At 45.1% G+C, this 18385-nt stretch overlaps 1 long non-coding RNA gene across 2 annotated transcripts in view; it reads left to right on the top strand.

The window, feature by feature from the left end:
* The first annotated feature begins 3563 nt into the window (after positions 1–3563).
* The window catches only part of LOC137371014 (uncharacterized), a 248214-nt gene continuing 233392 nt past the window's right edge, over positions 3564–18385 (top strand). For both annotated transcript variants that reach the window (XR_010975164.1, XR_010975165.1), the window contains exon 1: positions 3564–3912. This is a non-coding gene — a long non-coding RNA (uncharacterized lncRNA). The remainder of the gene's footprint in view (positions 3913–18385) is intronic.

Here is an 18385-nt window from a genome sequence, read left to right as displayed (position 1 = left end):
ACCTGAACTCCACCTCTTCAAAGACAGCCCAGTGTTTCCATTACGGTTTTGCCTGCCAATCTTTGATTCCAATTTACCTGGGCCAGATCCATTCGCACCCCACTGAAATTGGCCCTCCCCCCAATCAATTAATTTTACTCTGGCTTGCTCCTTGTCCTTTTACACAGCTAACTTAAACTTTCTGATACTGTGAGCACTGTCCCCCAAATGTTCCTCTACCGAAATGATCCATCACATTGCCCGAAACATACTAATCTAGAATATTCTCTGGAACACACTTCACAAAACCTTCCCCTCTCTGCCCTTTACACTATTACTATCCTAGACTATATTAGGATAATTAAAGTCCCCCATTATAACTATAGTTTTTGCATCTCTGTAATTTCCTTGCAAATTTGTTTTTCTATACTATTGAGTGGTTTCTTTCTCTATTGGAGATCAACATGCTTGGCACCATGTGTTACATCATCCTACCATCTCAGAGCCTCCTTTCTCCTACAAACAGTTACCCTAGACAACTCTTAGTCTCTTTCAGCCTTTTCTCCTCCTTTTCTCCTCCTTTTCTTGAACCTCAACCTTTTATGCTCAACTAGCGGGGGAAAGTCTCCCCTCTCCAATTGCTTTTTAAAAATAGTGTATTTAAAGGCCATATTCTTCCTCTTAAAGGCAAGATGTCTGACAGGGCTATAACCCTTATTCAGGAATCAGGTCCCTCATCAGCCTGTGGCTGATTTAACTGCCCTCAAACATCCTGCTACAATCATATATATTTGCTGCAGTCTTTGTTTACTTTTTTTTTGGCCTCCTTGTCTCGAGAGATAATGGGTAAGTGCCTAGAGGTGGTCAGTGGTTTGTGGAGCAGCGCCTGGAGTGGCTATAAAGGTCAATTCTAGAGTGACAGACTCTTCCACAGGCGTTGCATATAAAATTGGTTGTCAGGGCTATTACACAGTTGGCTCTCTCCTTGCGCTTCTGTCTTTTTTCCTGCCAACTGCTAAGTCTCTTCGACTCGCCACTCTTTAGGCCCGCCTTTATGGTTGTCTGGCGATCGCTGGCAACTGACTCCCACGACTTGTGGTCAATGTCACAGGACTTCATGTCGCATTTGCAGATGTCTTTAAAGCGGAGTCATGGATGGCCGTTGTGTCTGATACCAGTAACGAGCTTGCTGTACAATGTGTCCTTGGGGATCCTGCCATCTTCCATGCGGCTCACATGACCAAGCCATCTCAAGCGCCGCTGGCTCAGCAGGGTGTCTATGTTGGGGATGCTGGCCGCCTTGAGGACTTCTGCATTGGAGATATGGTCCTGCCACCTGATGCCAAGGATTCTCCAGAGGCAGCGAAGATGGAATGAGTTGAGACGTCGCTATTGGCTGAAATACGTTTCCAGGCCTCGCTGCCGTAGAGCAAGGTACTGAGGACACAGGCTTGAAACACTCAGACTTTTGTGTTCCCTGTCGGTGTGCCATTTTCCCACACTCTCTTGGTCAGTCTGGACATAACAGCAGACGCCTTTCCCATGCACTTGTTGATTTCTACATCGAGAGACAGGTTACTGGTGATCGTTGAGCCTAGGTAGGTGAACTCTTGAACCACTTCCAGAGCGTGGTCGCCGTTATTGATGGCTGGAGCATTTCTGATGTCCTGTCCCATGATGTTCGTTTTCTTGAGGCTGTTGGTTAGGCCAAATTCATTGCAGGCAGCCGCAATCCTGTCTATGAGTCTCTGCAGACACTCTTCTCTGAGGGATGTTAATGTAGCATCGTCAGCAAAGAGGAGTTCCCTGATGAGGACCTTCCATACTTTGGTCTTCGCTCTAAGACGGGCAAGGTTGAGCAACCTACCATCTGATCTTGAGTGGAGGAAAATTCCTTCTTCTGAAGACTTGAACGCATGTGCGAGCAGCAGTGAGAAGAAGATCCCAAACAGTGTTGGTGCAAGAACACAGCCCTGTTTCACGCTACTCAGGATAGGAAAGGGGTCTGATGAGGCACCGCTGTGCTGAATTGTGCCTTTCATATTGTCATGGAATGAGGTGATGATACTTAGTAGCTTTGGTGGACATCCGATCTTTGCTAGTAGTCTGAAGAGACCACGTCTGCTGATGAGGTCAAAGGGCTTTGGTGAGCTCTATGAACGCAACATAGAGGGGCATCTGTTGATCGCGGCATTTCTCCTGTAGCTGGCAAAGAGAGAACAGCATGTCAATGGTGGATCTCTCTGCTCGAAAGCCGCACTGTGCCTCAGGATAGACATGCTCAGCCAGCTTCTGGAGTCTGTTTAAAACGACTCGAGCAAAGACTTTCCCCACTATGCTGAGCAGGGAGATTCCACTGTAGTTATTGCAGTCACCGCGTTCACCCCTGTTCCCAACACACCTTTTTTTCGTCTCATGTTGCAGGTGCATTAGGGTCTTGTATCCAAAAAATGGTATTGGGAGAATAATTCCTTAAGAGTGTCTTTCTCTCACCCTCCCATACTCAGCATATGTGGATGTCAGTCGGGCACATCTGAGAAGATGGGGGATGGGCTGGAAGCAGAAAGAACTTTGGGAGGGTTGGCTTTTGTGTTGGAGTTTTGATAGCTGTGTTGAAGGTGTCACAGAAACAGTTCCCTGTGTCTCTGATTTTTTTGATTTAACTTGTGAGACAGATTTGTATGTACATGTTGTGCTCAGCTCCACATGTTATCATTTCTTGAAACAAAGGACTTTGTGGTTTGGAAGATGATGCATTAAATTAATACTCAGTCTCTCTCTAGAGGTGCAGTAGTGGTTTATTTTAACAGTACTAACAACATGAACTGAACAGTACAAAGGGCCAGCGAATCAATGTAACACTGTTAAATAACTAATTCATATTTTTTCAGATTCTCTTGAATCACTCGACTGATTGTGGAAACATTTCCTCTGTCGGGAATTGGTTCCCATCCCCCACCAGGAGCTACATTAGCAGTTTATTTTTTACTGGGGGAGTACCTTTCTTAATTCCCATTCTCCTCAGCCTGATAATTTTCTACACACTGGCACTCTGGGGACATTCCAGTACCATGTATTGTTTTTAGAAGTCATTGACACACACTTGTACTCTGGAAATGAGCAGAGTATAACAAGGGGAATTAGTAGTGAAAAAATCCAACTGAATTGTCCTCTTTCACAATTTGGCACTGCTTTTGAAATGATTTGCAATTGAGACTTAGGATTTTTTTAAAGAAAAAACATTTTCAGTCAAGTAACTCATATATTTCCCTTATCAAGCAACAATTAGATTTGAATGAAAAACTGGGATTTGATTTAACTGTTTGATAAGTGCTGTTAATTCACTTTAGAAAAGGCAGGACTCTGCCCAATCCCCAGCCTCCTAAGTGTTGCATACAATTCATTTGGAACAATTTATTTTCTTAAATTGGGAAGAGGAATCTGTAGTTGCATGCTTTAAATGATACCTTCCTTCATTTTTGCCCTTCAGTTTCTCCTCAAATAGCCCCTATTGACAGTCCTGAGGTTCAAACTGACTGGTTGAACAGCTTTGCCCCTCCCCCTCACACACAATGTAATGCAAGCTGAATGCCAGTTAAGTAGCCTGCAGCTTGATTGAAGAGCTCGGCTCGCTGTCAGCAGTGAGTCTGCATTTTACGGAGGTTGTCTTGTTTGTGGCTTGTCAGCGATTGCTTGAGACAAGGTTCTTTGCTATGTGTGAAAGCTCCTTGGCATGAATGCAGGGCTGTACCATGCTTCACGCCCTGAGGGGGAGGAAAGGATCAGTCCAGACCAGATAATAGGCCCCAAAGTGTTTTCTTCCAAATTGCTTTGATGTTGCCCTAGTGTTAAGAGGGCCAGAGTTTGCAGGAAAGGGTCTTTGTGTTCATTTTCTCAGCTGCATTGAACCTCGAGTAATCACTGAAACAGAAGGTAAGTCTTAGTCTTTATTCTGTAGCAGTGCTTTAGTGAAGGTTGTGTGCTGTTTCTGTACTAATTGTTTTTATACGTAGCCTACTGTTTGCACTACCAAATATTCCCCCTGAAACAACATATAGTAGTCAGTATGCTGTCGGAAGTGTGCCCAAGGCTGAGGCAGCCTCTTTCAGCAGGACCTCTTGGAAAATCGGCTGTAAAGTCTGGCTCGGTGAATTTGCTGTAACACAATGGCCTCTTGCAGGCCTCAGAATACTGTACACTTCTTTCAGTGAAGGGTGCTGTTTTGACTGCTTGAGTGGTTGAAGTGATTACATTGCACTGGAATCCGTCAAGCTTGATTTGCGAGCACAAGCATACCTCTTGTAAAAAAAAATATATTTTTTTAAATAACTGATCTCGCATGATGGATTAGTATGGGGGAAAAAGTTTAATTTTTTTGTTTGAGTTTGTATTTCTAAGGTACAGAGGGCACCCGATTCTTTGTAATTAGTTTGGTTGAAGCTATCACAATCCTAAATATTTTTAAGTTGTTCTGCAAAAATGTTACCCATGGATTAAATGCTCGCCTACACCATACTTTCGTTTTGAATTTGTAATTTTAAAAACAAAATCAAACTTCTATTTAGGGTAGCTTGCGTGCTTTGACGTGCATCATTTGTAGCTCTTTGCTTAGGCTTTATCTCCCTTTACATTGGAATCACAATACAAATTTAGACAGCTATATTTGAATGATGCATTCTTATTCCGAATAAACACGTTCAAGTCTCGAGCAGATAATGTAATGTAATTCACAATGCATTACTTTATAGAATAGCCATTTATCTCATGTCTGAATTTGGAATGTGAAAGAAGAAGCAGGGTTTCATTTCATTTATGGCTGAGGAAAACATGCAAATCTAGCATCTGTGTTCTTACTGCCTTTAACACAAAAGGATTTCTGCCACTAACTTTACTGAAAAACAACAGGCTTAATGCAGATTTTAAAAAAAATTAAACATTTGTGTATTAGTCATGCAATATAACACACCCAAATTCAGATAGTTAACAAAGTTGAAGGCTTTAAATGTCTTATGTTGACAGAGATGGGGCTCATACTAAAGTTTGACCTCCATTTTTGAGTTACAGATTGACCTTTATCAATGAGACCCACCTACAATGATGTTTAGACACAGTCGCATTGCCATTATAAATCGGCAGAGAATTCGTGAATGCTTGGTGAATGTCTGATGCATTCCTCATCCTCTCTATTTCCCCTTGCCATCCAGTATCTGTCTCACCCTTTACCACCCACTGACTCTGATTGATTATTGCTCTGGAAATGAAAAGTAAAGTACTTGTGATGCACTAATCTGCCTTTGCATCCAACCTCTGACGTGCACACGTATATGGGCATATTATTTATATCTAACAGGAGTGCCTCTGTGATGGCCAGCAATGTGTTAGACAGCTCTCCAAATTCAATGGCTGAGTCTGGATTCTCTCCATAAACAGATCTAAAGTTATTGCCTTACAAATAATCAGGCAAAACAGAATATCAAAAGAAATAATGTACAATGGCACACTTGTGTTGAATAGGTTTTAATCAAGTATTTATGCTCTCAGACCCTTTTATCTGAATAGATATATCTTGATCCAGTTACATTCTTTCATCAGTATGATTTGGTAATGAGTTGTGATTCAGTTTGGATAAACAGGCATTAAACACTGTTAGGTGGAAATTATTGGTGTGGTGAAGGCTTTTCTGTTCATGAGCTTATGGGTCAGAGATCCTCAGGGGCCACAAAGTTTAAATCCTTGTTCCTGTTAATTCTCAAATGCTGTAAACTGCTGATAAGAGCTCTGTGTTCTAATTGCACAGTTACCTGCCAATAAGGCAATAGTACTAGCAATAGCCCTTTTCAAACTTTCAGAACGGTACAATTCAAATCAGGCAAACCAGTGAGTAGCATAGAACCACAACAACCAGTTTGTATGGTGTCAGGGTTTACATGCCTGGGCTAGAAGATAGTTATAGAATTGTTACAGCGCAGAAGGAGGCCATTTGGCCCATTGTGTCTGCACCAGCTCTCCTAATGAGCATTTCACTTAATGCCACTCCCCCACCTTCGCCCCGTTACCCTGCACATTCTTCCTTTTCAGATAACTGTCTAATTCCCTTTTGAATGCTTCAATTGAACCTGCCTCCACCACACTCTTGAGCAGCGCATTTCCAGACCTTAACCACTCGCAGCGTGAAAAAGTATTTACTCATGTCGCATTTGCTTCTTTTACCAATTAATTTAAATCTGTGCCCTCTCGTTTTCGATCATTTCATGAGTGGGAGCAGTTTTTCCTAACTACTGTGTACAGACCCCTCATGATTTTGAATACCTCTATCAAATCTCCTCTCAGCCTTCTCTTAATAGTTCCAACTTCTCCCGTCTATCTTCATAACTGAAATTCCTCATCCCTGGAATCATTCTCGTGAATCTCTTCTGCACCCTCTCGAATGCCTTCACATCTTTCCTAAAGTGCGGCACCCAGAACTGGATGCAATACTCCAGCTGAGGCCGATCTAGTGTCTTATATACAAATTCAACATAACCTCCTTGGTCTTGTGCTCTGTGCCCCTATTAATAAAGCCCAGGATACTGTATGCCTTATTAACTGCTCTCTCATCCTGTCCTGCCACCTTTAATGACTTATGCACATAAACACCCAAGTCCCTCTGCTCCTGCACCCCCTTTAGAATTGTACCCTTTATTTTATATTGTCTCTCCACGTTCTTCCTACCAAAAGGTATCGCTTCACGTTTCTCCACATTGACTTTAATCTGCCACCTGTCTGCCCATTCCACCAACTTGTCTATGTCCTTTTGAAGTTCTACACTATCCTCATAGTTCACAATGCTTCCAAGTTTTGTATCATCCGCAAACTTTGAAATTTGCCTTTATTACAAAGTTCTAGGTCATTAATACATATCATGAAAAACAAGGGTCTCAACACTGACCCCTGGGGAACTCCACTCCTAACCAAACCTTCCTCCAGTCTGGGAAAAAAAAACATTCATTAACCACTATCTTTGTTTCCTGTCACTCAGCCAATTCTGTATCCATGTTGCAACTGTCCCCGTTATTCCATGAGCTTACAAGTCTGCTGTGTGGCACTGTATCAAACGCCTTTTGAAAGTCCATATACATCACATCAACTGCATTGCCCTCATCGACCCTCTCTGTTACCTTTTCAAAAAACCCCAGCAAGTTAGTTAAACATGATTTTCCCCTTAAGAAATCCATGTTGGTTTTCTTTAATCAATCTGCATTTATCTATGTGACTATTAATTTTGTCTTGAATTATTCTTTCCAGAATTTTCCCCACCACTGAAGTTAAACTGACTGGCCTGTAGTTGCTGGGCTTATCTTTACACCTTTTTTGACTGTAACTATGCCTAGGGTAATGAGTATTCATGCTACATAATGAATGCATGTTGTCATTCTACCTCTGGAAGGAAGATCTACTTCAGCCCAATTTGAGGGGTTGAAGTCACTTTCTTTTCCCCTTTGGTAACAGCAAAGACATTTTCATAGAATCATACAGCACCGAGGACAGCCATTCAGCCCAACATACCTGTATTGGCTTTTTGAAAGAGCTATCCAATTAGTTCCATTCCACCGTTCTTTCAGCGTAGCTAGGGCCCGACCAATTTCACAGTCAAATTTTACATATTTACTGGTCTCGGCATTTGAAGAGTCGTGAATTTCACAATTTCATATATTTAAATTGTAAATTTCATGGTGTCGCAACAAGCGATGAAAATGATCTATTTAAAACAAAAAGTGGAGATTTCTGGTTTCACATGACCTTCTTTGTATACTCCAAAACTATTGTAAAATGCTGACTACAAACAGGTCACATTCATTACTCACTGAAGTCGGTGGTTGAAGGTGAATATGAAAACTTGCATACGTTAATCTGAGACTTCATCTCACAATATGTAGCAAAAACCTTCGGTAGGTAGTCCTGTTGTAGTTTATTTGCACTTGGCAAACAACTGTCATTTTGCACATGATGTTGAATGCAAACTGTAGCTTTGGGTGATCTTTTTTCCAATGGTATGTTGGTGCTTGCAAAAGCATCCACAAGTTCCACTGTAACCAACTGACTATTTTCTTGGCTCTCTGTCAACGTCTTAGAGATAAAGTGGTTGCTTTTTTTTGGTTGTTTTCCAGCAATGCGGTGCTGGATGTTCTCTTTCTGTTGTGATGGCTTTCAGACTCTAACGGGGGAGTTTTATGCTCTCCATCTTGGTGGATTTGGTGGCTTGTGGAGTGATATAATTAGGCAGGAGATTTTTTTGATTCCTGATGGTGGAAAATGTTAGAGAAATTAAGTTGGCGGTGGATTTGTAGCATTCCGGGGTTCCGGCTCCCCTCGTGCAAATTGCAGCTTTGCATTCATTTAAATAATGTGAATACTCATTACCCTAATACATAGGTACAATTTAGTCCTAGGTGCCATATTAAGTGAATGGCAGCCAAAGACTTGCAGGTTGATAGGTAAGTTGGCCATTGTAAATTGCCCCTTGTGTAGGTAGGTGGTAGGAGAATGGTGGGGATGTGGTAGGGAAAATGGGATTAATGTAGGATTAGTATATATGGGTGGTTGTTGGTCAGCACAGACTCTGTGGGCCGAAGGGCCTGTTTCAATGCTGTATCTCTCTATGACTGATATTCCCATGCCACCCAATTCAGGATTGTTTCAGCATGGCGTAAACATTCGGATTTGTGCAGTTGAGTCTCAGGTCTGTGCTCTTCTCTCTCTAACTCATCTGCTAAACTAACGCTAGCAATGCAGTGGATGTTTGGCTCCAGGCCATGCGCCAGCAAGGATGAATCTTCTCGGGATGGCAGCAAAGGCATGGGGGGGTGGCTCCATGGAGGAGCAGGGCAGGGTAATCGGGGAGAGAAGGCGGGGGCTGATTGGGTGCATCGAGGAGTAGGGGAGGGTGGAGTGGAACATGCAGGGTTTTGAATGGTTGCTGTGGATGCTGAAGGTGCATGTTGTCAGCTGCAGGGGTAGTGGGTGATTTATAGTATTACAGTGTGAAGATATTTAGCAAGGGTCTAATGGGACGGATGAATGCTGTCATCAGGGAGCTGTGGGGCAAAGGGAATGGTCACAGTCAATCGTCATAAAGTCATACAGCATAGAAACAGGCCCTTCGTGTCTGAGCTGGCCATACAACACCCAACTATTCTAATCCCATATTCCTGTACTTGGCCCATAGCCTTGTATGCTATGGCGTTTCAAGTGCTCATTTAAATACTTCTAATGTTGTGAGGGTTCCTGCCTCCACCACCTCCTTCAGGCAGTGCGTTCCAGATTCCAACCACCGTCTGGGTGGAAAAAATGCTTCCTCAAATCCCCCCTAAACCTCTTGCCCCTTACCTTTAAATCTATGCCCCCTGGTTCTTGACCCCTCCGCTAAGGGAAAAGGTTTCTTCCTATCTAACCTATCAACGCCTCTCAATCTTGTACACCCCATCATGTCCCGTCTCAGCCTTCTCTGCTGCAAAGAAAAACAACCCGAGCCTTTTCAGTCTCTCTTCGTAGCTGAAACGCTCCAGCCCAGGCAACATCTTGGTGAATCTCCTGTGCAGCCTGTCCAGTGGCATGGCGAATGGTGGCAAACAGATTCTGTTGGCGGGGGGTGGGGGAGAGGCCAAGACTAATGGGTGGGAAATTGAGCACTTCATATGGAGGGGAATGGACTTGGCAACAATGGTCAGTTCGATGTGAGGAGGTTCATGTCGACGAGAATGGGGGAGGGATGATACGAATAAATTGATGCGTTATGCATGGTAATGGCGAGCGGCCCAATGGTTACAAAGGGAAGGGTAACGGTAACATTGGGCGGGTCAAGGATGATGAGCTCAAGCTGGTAGGTTGCAGGAAGAGGTTGGAAGGTGGAGACTTGCCCTGAGCTCCATCTGTACCATTTTCTCCAATGGAAATCACGTGGACACTTGAGTGGGAGGAGGCAAACAATAGTGGGTGTGTCTTCCACCTGGCTGCAATTTGAAGGCAGATATAAGGGAGCTGTTCGTTGCCTCGATGTTTCAACTCACTGGCAACAGACAGTTGAATTGCTTGCTTACTTGTTCAGAAAAGCCACAGCAACATGGGTCTCAAACCCAATTTGTCTAGTACCATGGGAAGAAGAGCAAAGGGAGAAACGAAGGAGGGCTCTTTTCCCTCAACTCATGATGTGTGAGTGCCGGAAACCGGCAAAACAGGAACGTGATGATGCTCCGAATGATAACATCTAGGAACGACCTTATCAAAGACTGGCACTGCATGTCACCGTATCCTTAAGAGAAGGGGAAATTATCAACAAATGTCAGTGAGGCATGTCACTTGAAATGATCACAGAAATTTGTAGGATTCTGCAGCCGCTCGGCTTCGGGAATCCCATGCTAGTTGTCCTCAAGGTGATTGCTGCACCTTTTTTGCTAGCGGCTCCTTCCAGGGATCCATTGGTGACATCTTGCAGTCTGTGACCCACAGGCGCATCAGAGGCGACCAATGCCCTTTTTGACGTGCCAATGATTTCAGCTACTTATCTGTAGATGAGGGCAGCCAGGCAGAAAAGGTCAGTGACCATTGGCACCATCACTGGCTTCCCTCTGGTGCAAGGGGTGATCGACTGTACTCATTTGGCCATGAAACCTCTCCGAGACCAACCAATTTATTTGGCAATTGCAAAAGCTTCCACTCTTCAAACACGCAACTGGTTTCAGACCACAGGATAAGAATCATGCATGTTTACACGCATTTCCCAGGAAGCAGTCATGACACATTTTGAGGAACTCTCAGCTGCCAGCAGTTTTGAGGAACCAGACGAAGTGGATGGATCCTGGATGAAGAGGGTTACCCTCTTTTGTACATGGTGATTGAGACCAGTGCATCATTACCAAAGTGCTGCTGAAGAGAGGTACAATGCTGCACATGCATCACCACAGACATCATTTGAACACACCATTGGAACATAAGAACATAGCAGGAATAGGCCATTCAGCCCATCGAGCCTGCCCCACCATTCAGTATGAGCATGGCTGATCATCTACTTCAATGCCTTTTTCTCACACTATCCTCATATCGCCTTGGCATGCTGAAAATGTGATTCTGATGCCCTGACTGATCTGGCGGGGCTCTTCAGTACATGCCATAGAGGATGTCACGAATAATCGTTGTCTGCTGTGCCTTGCAATTAGACATGGTAACGTTCTGCAGGCGGAGGAACACCAGTCCTCCTCAGATGAGGAAGATTATGAAGAGGGTGAGGAGAAGGACAATGATGCTGTCATTGATATGAGGACCATGGGGAGACATGCAAGGGACATAAAGGAGAACCAAATATATGCACATTTTGGCCATCAATAAACCACATCAAGGAACGTTAGAAGGAGAAACATAAGAATTCCCCACAGAAATTCACTTCTGCACATGAGGTCTTATTCATCGTTAGCGATCTTAAATGAAGCATTGCTGCAATGAGATTGGCATTTGAAATCTTCTATGGGCTATGATGAATGCAACTGCACACCACAGCAAGCAGCATTAAGTTATGACTGCAAAAACAAAGGTAAGGCATGACCGTATTGGAAAAAGTTAATAATCATCCATAGGAAAACAGCCATCATTGAAGAGTAAAGGCTCAATTTCCAATGAGAAATGGACACTAAACATTTTCTGAAGCTGACAAGCAAACGTCATTCCAGTCCTGCCATAGGCCTCCAAAAATATCTTTGTATCTGTCTGAAACTAAGCAAAGCATTAAGGAGAGTGGATCATATTTTAAATGGAATAAATATGTATTGATAAATCTTTTCTATTATCACAATCTGTACATCAACCGTTCCACCTTCATGCTTAAAACTGTTACAATTTCCTTTCTCTACTACTACGTTTAGGTGAAACTCCAACAGCTGAGGTGGAGCAGTCTGCTCAGTGCGCTGCCCCATTGCTGTGGATGACTGTGGCGTGTGTTCTCTGGAGGAACGGGGCCTAGGATGGCTCCATCCTACTGGGGATCTGCAGCACTGGTGCTCGAGAATCCCCCGTGTACTGCCTGCTGGAGGTAAGGGGTTTAGTGTTGGCAGGGTGGGTTAGTGGGAGGATGAGATGCTGCTTACCCTCGGGGTGCCCTGAGAAGGCCCAGAGTGGCTGCCACGCACTTCTCCTCCATCTGTGTGCACGATGGCGCCTGCCTGTCTCCCTGTGGGGAAGGAGCACCTGGAGGAAGGTTCAGGTTCCTCCCACCACCTCACTTAGACTCTGTTGCATGGAGCCAACGGCAACAGCGATGGAGTGCAGGTCAGATCGCATATGGCTCAAGTGCTCAACCAGACTCTACACGGAATCTGCCAAACTCTCGACTGAGGAAGGCATACACTTAAATGCCAAGGACATAGCAGGCATCATGGCTTGCATGGACTCCTCCTTTAAAACACACAAAACCACGTATGACCTCTGGCATCTGACATATTTTCCACATGGCTTTGCACATTGTTACAACCAGGTGAGAAGGTGATCTAGGGGTTCCCTCAGCCTTTGCCTGGTTTGGCTGTAACAGGGTTTAATTTTTTAAAACACTGTTTTTGTTAGCTTGCCCTCAGTGAATCCTTGTTCACTGCTCTCTCGTTTTACTGGCAAAGAAATCAACCAGACGGTTTTCTTAGATTTAGACAAGAACGATGTGAGTTTATTAACCGTAAAACTCTAATTCGGTTAAAACCGCTAAAAATACTCGACGTGACCATGTTAGCATGCATACCTGATAAACACACGCGAATAGAGACAGAAAGGAGAAAGGATTAAAAGGAAGAGGTTTGAAGTAATAGAGTTCAGTTACTCCATTTTGAATTGGATGTAGAGTCATAGAGTAAAACAGCACAGTGGCGCAGTGGTTAGCACCGCAGCCTCACAGCTCCAGCAACCCGGGTTCAGTTCTGGGTACTGCCTGTGCGGAGTTTGCAAGTTCTCCCTGTGACCGCGTGGGTTTCCGCCGGGTGCTCCGGTTTCTTCCTGCAGCCAAAGACTTGCAGGTTGATGGGTAAATTGGTCATTATAAATTGGTAGGAGAATTGAGGGAAGATGGGGATGTGGTAGGGAATACAGGATTAATGTAGGATTAGTATAAATGAGTGGTTGATGGTCGGCACAGACTCGGGCCGAAGGGCCTGTTTCAGTGCTGTATCTCTCTGACTCTAAAGCACAGAAACAGGCCCTTCAGCCCATCGTGTCTTTGCCAGCCATCAAGCACCTAACTATTCTAGTCCCATTTTCCAGCACTTGGCCCATAACCTTGTATGCTATGGCATTTCAAGTGCTCATCTAAATACTTTTTAAATGTTTTGAGGCTTCTTTCCTCCACCACCACTTTAGGCAGTGCATTCCAAATTCCAACCACCCTTGGTGAAAAAATCTGTCCTCAAATCCCCTCTAAACCTTACCTTAAATCTATGCCCCCTGGTTCTTGACCCCTCCGCTAAAGGAAAAAGTTTCTTCCTATCTATCCTATCAATGCCCCTCATAATTTTGTATACCTCAATCATGTCACACCCACGCCCCCCCCGCCACTCCTCATCCTTCTCTGTTCTAAGGAAAACAACCCTCGCCTTTTCAGTCTCTCTTCATAGCTGAAATGCTCCAGCCCAGGCACCATCCTGGTGAATCTCCTCTGCACCCTCTCCAGTGCAGTCACATGCTTCCTAGAGTGTGGTGCCCAGAACTGTACATAGTGCTCCAGCTGTGGCCTAACTAGCGTTTTGTACAGCTCCGTCATAACCTCTCTGCTCTTATATTCTTTGCCTTGGCTAATAAAGGCAAGTATCCCATATGCCTTCCTAATCACCTTATCTACCTGTGCTGCTGCCTTCACTGATCTATGGACAAGTACACCAAGGTCCCTCCTGATCTTCTGTATTTCCTAGGGTCCTACCATTCATTGTATATTCCCCTGCCTTGTTAGTCCTCCCAAAATGCATCACCTCACACTTCTCGGGATTAAATTCCATTTGCCACTGCTCTGCCCATCTTACCAGCCCATCTATATCATCCTGTAATCTAAGGCTTTCCTCCTTACTATTTATGACACCACCAATTTTCGTGTCATCTGCAAACTTACTTATATCTCCTATATTTACGTCTAAAGCATTAAATCACAAACAGCAAGGGTCCCAGCACCAATCCCTGTGGTACACCACTATCACAGGCCTCCACTCGCAAAAACAACCCTTGACCATTACCCTCTTTCCTGCCACCTAGCCATTTTTGGATCCAATTTGCCAAATTGCCCTGGATCCCATGGGCTCTTACCTTCTTAACCAATCTCCCATGTGGGACCTTATCAAAAGCTGTACTGAGGTCCATGTAGAGTACATCAACTGCTTTACCCTCATCTACGCATCTAGTCACCTCCTCGGAAAATTCAATCAAGTTTGTTAGACACGATCTCCCCCTGACAAAGCCATGCTGACTATCCCTGATTAATCCCTGCCTCTCCAAGTGGAGATTAATCCTGTCCCTCAGAATTTTTCTCAATAGTTTCCTAACCACTGATGTTAGATTCACCGGCCTGTAATTACCTGGTCTATCCCAGCTACCCTTCTTGAATAATGGTACCACATTCGCTGTCCTCCAGTCCTCTGGCACCTCTTCCGTGGCCAGAGAGGATCTGAAAATTTGTGTCAGAGCCCCTGCTATCGCCTCCCTTGCCTCACACAGCAGCCTGGGATACATCTAATCTGGGCATGGGGATTTATCCACTCTTAAGCCCGCTAAAACATCTAATACTTCATCCCTTTCAATGTTAATATGTTAAGTATATCGCAGTCCCCCTCCCTGCTCTCTACACCGACATCGTCTTTGTCCGCAGTGAAACCAGATGAAAAGTAATCATTTAAAACCTCGCCTATTTCCTCCGGCTCGACACACAGATTGCCACTTTGGTCCCCCATGGGCCCTACTCTTTCCCTGGTTATCCTCTTGCCCTTAGTGTACTTATAAAACGCCTTAGGATTTTCCTTTATATTGACGGCCAATGTTTTCTCACGTCCCCTCTTCGCTCTCCTAATTACTTTTTTAAGTACCCCCCCCCCCCTACACTTTCTATACTCCTCTAATACCTCTGCTGTTTTCAGTGCTCCGAATCTGCCATAAGCCTCTTTTTCCTGATCCAATACTCTATATCCCTTGACATCCAGGATTCCCTGGACTTGATAGTCCTACCCTTCACCTTAACGGGTACATGTTGGCTCGGAACCCTCACTATTTCCTTTTTGAATGACTCCCACTGGCCTGATGTAGACTTTCTTACAAGTAGCTGCTCCCAGTCCATTTTGGCCAGATGCTGTTTTATCATATTGAAATCGGCCTTCCCCCAATTCTGTACATTTATTTCTGGCCCGTCTTTGTCCTTTTCCATAACTACCTTAAATCTTAGTGTTATGGTCACTATCCCTGAAATGCTCCCCCACTGATACTTCTACCACTTGTCCAGCTTTATTTCCTAGGATTAGGTCCAGTACTGCCCCTTCTCTTGCAGGACTTTCTACATACTGGCTCAAAAAGCTCTCCTCTATGCATTTTAAGAATTCCTCCCCCTTTAAGCCTTTTACACTAAGACTATCCCAGTTAATATTGGGCAAGTTCAAATCCCCTACTATTATTACCCTACTATTTTTACACTTCTCTCAGATTTGCCTCCATATCTGTTCCTCTATCTCTTCCTGACTGGGGGCCTGTAGTACACGCCCAGCCAAGTGATTTGTCCCCCTTTTGTTCTTAAGTTCTACCCATATGGCCTCATTTACTGCAGTAATTGACTCCTTGATCAACAGTGCAATACCACCTCCTCTTTTACACCCTCCCCTGTCACGCCTGAAGATTCTATACCCTGGAGTATTGATTTGCCAGTCCTGCCCCTCCCTCAACCATGTCTTTGTGATAACAATAATATCATAATCCCTTGTGCTAATCAATGCCCTCAATTCATCTGCCTTATTAGATTAGAGATACAGCACTGAAACAGGCCCTTCGGCCCACCGAGTCTGTGCCGAACATCAACCACCCATTTATACTAATCCTACACTAATCCCATATTCCTACCAAACATCCCCACCTGTCCCTATATTTCCCTACCACCTACCTATACTAGTGACAATTTATAATGGCCAATTTACCTATCAACCTGCAAGTCTTTTGGCTTGTGGGAGGAAACCGGAGCGCCCGGAGAAAACCCACGCAGACACAGGGAGAACTTGCAAACTCCACACGGGCAGTACCCGGAATCGAACCCGGGTCCCTGGAGCCGTGAGGCTGTGGTGCTAACCACTGCGCCACTGTGCCGCCCTGATGAGGACTTTCTGTAGTTTGGTCTTCGCTCTCAGACGGGCAAGGTTGAACAACCTGCCGCCTGATCTTGTGTGGAGGAAAATTTCTTCTTAAGACTTGAACACATGTGAGAGCAGCAGGGCGAAGATTCCAAACAGTGTAGGTGCGAGAACACAGCCCTGTTTCACGCCACTCAGGATAGGAAAGGGGTCTGATGAGGCGCCACTATGCTGAATTGTGCCTTTCATATTGTCATGGAATGAGGTGATGATACTTAGTAGCTTTGGTGGGCACCCAATGTTTTCTGGTAGTCTGAAGAGACCACGTCTGCTGACGAGGTCAAAAGCTTTGGTGAGATCAATGAAAGCAACGTAGAGGGGCATCTGTTGTTCACGGCATTTCTCCTGCAGCTGGCGAAGGGAGAACAGCATGTCAATGGTGGATCTCTGCTCGAAAGCCACACTGTGCCTCAGGGTAGACACACTCAGCCAGCTTCTGGAGCCTGTTTAAAACGACTCGAGCGAAGACTTTCCCCACTGTGCTGAGCAGGGAGATTCCACGGTAGTTGTTGCAGTCACCGCGGTCACCCTTGTTCTTATAGAGGGTGATGATATTGGCATCGCGCATGTCCTGTGGTACTGCTCCCTCGTCCCAGCACAGGCAAAGCAGTTCATACAGTGCTGAAAGTATAGCAGGCTTGGCACTCTTGATTTCAGGGGTAATGCCGTCCTTCCCGGGGGCTTTTCTGCTGGCCATAGAATCAATAGCATCACTGAGTTCCGATTTTGTTGGCTGTACGTCCAGCTCATCCATGACTGGCAGAGACTGGGCTGCATTGAGGGCGGTCTCAGTGACAATATTTTCCCTGGAGTACAGTTCTAGGTACTGCTGCACCCAGCGGTCCATTTGCTTGCGTTGGTCAGTGATTGTGTCCCCTGATTTTGATTTGAGGGGGGCAATCTTCTTGATTGGCCCAGAAGCTCTCTTAATGCCATCATACATTCCTCTGATATTTCCAGTGTCAGAGACCAGCTGAATATGACTGCATTGGTGTTGCCAGTAGTCATTTGCACAGCGCCTGGCTGTTCTTTGTGCAGCGTTCCTGGCTGCTTTAAGTGTTACGGATGTTAACTTGCTGGGGGCTTTCTTGTAGTTCAGCGGTGCAATGCACTTAGTGGCTATGACAGGTTCCAGCTCTTCAATGTGAGATTGAAACCAGTCTGCATTCCGCTTCACACGTTTGCCATAGGTGGTCATTGCTGAGTCATAGATGGCGTCTCTGATGTGGGCCCACTTGGTCTCTGCGTCCCCTTTGGGAGTGTTTTGAAGGGCTTTTTCAAGAGAATTTAGAAACTTAGGTAACAGCTATGGATGAGAAATTCTGCTAGTGTTGATGCGCGGGCGGCCCTTCTGCTTGGAGTGATGCAGCTTCTTTGGTTTGAGGCTAACCTTGCTGCACACCAGGGAGTGGTCGGTGTCGCAGTCCGCACTGTGGAAGCTGCGTGTGATTTGAACGCTGTTTAAAGAGGCTCGCCTTGTGACGATGAGGTCCAGCTGGTGCCAACGACATGATCTTGGTGTCTCCAAGAAACCTGGTGACAGGGTTTAGTGTGAAAGAATGAGTTAAGGATTGCGGCTGCCTGCAATGAATTTGGCCTAACCATCAGCCTCAAGAAAACGAACATCATGGGACAGGACGTCAGAAATGCCCCATCCATAAATATCGGCGACCGCACTCTGGAAGTGGTTCAAGAGTTCACCTACCTAGGCTCAACTATCACCAGTAACCTGTCTCTCGATGCAGAATTCAACAAGCGCTTGGGAAAGGCTTCCACTGCTATGTCCAGACTGACCACGAGAGTGTGGGGAAAATGGTGCACTGACACTGAACACAAAAGTCCAAGTGTATCAAGCCTGTTCCCTCAGTACCTTGCTCTACGGCAGCGAGGCCTGGACAATGTACGTCAGCCAAGAGCGACGTCTCAATTCATTCCATCTTCGCTGCCTCCGGAGAATCCTTGGCATCAGGTGGCAGGACCGTATCTCCAACACAGAAGTCCTCGAGGCAGCCAACTTCCCCAGCATAGACACC

Source organism: Heterodontus francisci, chromosome 6 (assembly GCF_036365525.1).
Source record: "Heterodontus francisci isolate sHetFra1 chromosome 6, sHetFra1.hap1, whole genome shotgun sequence".
Lineage (NCBI taxonomy): Eukaryota > Metazoa > Chordata > Chondrichthyes > Heterodontiformes > Heterodontidae > Heterodontus > Heterodontus francisci.
This window is presented reverse-complemented; position numbering and strand designations above follow the sequence as displayed.